The sequence below is a fragment of the Stegastes partitus genome, unplaced genomic scaffold (assembly GCF_000690725.1).
Source record: "Stegastes partitus isolate 25-593 unplaced genomic scaffold, Stegastes_partitus-1.0.2 Scaffold2735, whole genome shotgun sequence".
Lineage (NCBI taxonomy): Eukaryota > Metazoa > Chordata > Actinopteri > Pomacentridae > Stegastes > Stegastes partitus.
This window is the reverse complement of record NW_007580466.1, coordinates 26,649-28,144: the sequence shown is the minus strand read 5'-3', so window position 1 is coordinate 28,144 and position 1,496 is coordinate 26,649.

Genomic DNA, 1,496 nt, shown 5'->3' with positions numbered 1-1,496 from the left:
GGTTTCGCTTTTGTTGGACTGAACGCCGTTTAGAAATCAGTCCGTCTGAACCTCCATGACTTCGGCTGCAGTCATCGGAACCAGTTCAAGCTTTTTACTGTCCAGAAAACCGCCAGACGATGAGAAATCTTCATAAATCTGGAGAAGAAAATACGTGCACAATCCTCTAAAAGGCGATTCAGTGTCAGAAACGTGATGATGATGAATAGAAATGAAACATAAATAATTAGAAAATATCAGAAAGAGCTTTAAAAAAAATAATTAAAAACAGAAGTCACAGAAAAGTGTTGAGATGAATAAAATATCTGGAAAATCCTAAATTATCCCAGAAAAAAATCCCTAAAAATGTAAAATAAAATGTAAAAATAAATAAAGTCTCAGAACAAATCTTTTTAGAAACTGAAAAAAAAAAATCTAATAAAAGGTAATAATATAATTATACAATCTGAGGAAGATCTTTAAACAGTGTCCAGAAAATTACTTTGAAAAAAATACTTAAAATTGAAAAAAAAAAACAAAAAAAAAAACTCTTAAAGTGTTTGAAAAGCATCTTGGAAAGAAAAAGAAATCTTAAAGAATTATTAATGCAATTTTGAAAAAGCTTTAAAAAAAAAAGAAATCATGAAAGACAGAAGTCACAGAAAAGTGTTGAGATGAATGAAAAATCTGTTAAATTATCCCAGATTTTTATTTTCAAATGTCTGAAAATAAATAAAATCTCTGAACAAATAACCCAAAAATGTCAAGAAAAAATAGAATAAAATCTCAGAAAAAAATCTTTTTACGAACTGAAAGAAACAAAAACTAAAATCATCTTCGAGAAAATGTTAAAAGATAAAATAAAATCTCTGAAAAAAGTCTTTAAATTACCTGAAAAATAAAATGTCAACAAAATATTCTGTAAATCTCTGAAGTATTCTAATAAAAGGTAAAACTATATAATTACACAATCTGGGGAAGAGCTTTAAAAAGTGTCCAGAAAGTTATTCTTCCTGAACCACGAGGACGGAGCTTCAGGTGGGATTTAAATTCATCTTCATCGTGAGTTAAACGTTCGGTCAGAGTGGAGCCGGACCTTAATAAAGCGGAATCGTCCTGCGAGCGGCGCCGGCGTGTTCAGGTGTGTTTCAGGTGTGATGAGGACCTGGGTGGGCTTGATTTGGTTACCTGTTGCTTTCTTTGCGGGTGGGCGGGCGGGCGGGCGGAGTGGCCGGGCCTCGTTTCTCAGAACATATCTCACAGAATGTACAGAGACGTCTAAAGGAAATTAAGATTCTGTTTCTTTTGCAGCTTCAATCTGAGAGAAGAAAACTTTTTTTGTCGACTTTCATGTACTGCGAGGCCTCATTTATGTAGATGTTTCACTCCATTCAATAAAAAACGGAAAAGTGACGTCGTCTGTGATTCCTGGTCTGGGTGGGCGGACGTCAGTGTGTGGTCAGGTGTTTGTCTTCACAGTGGTGTGTGTCTCTGTGGTGGTTTTGTGTCTCTTTGTG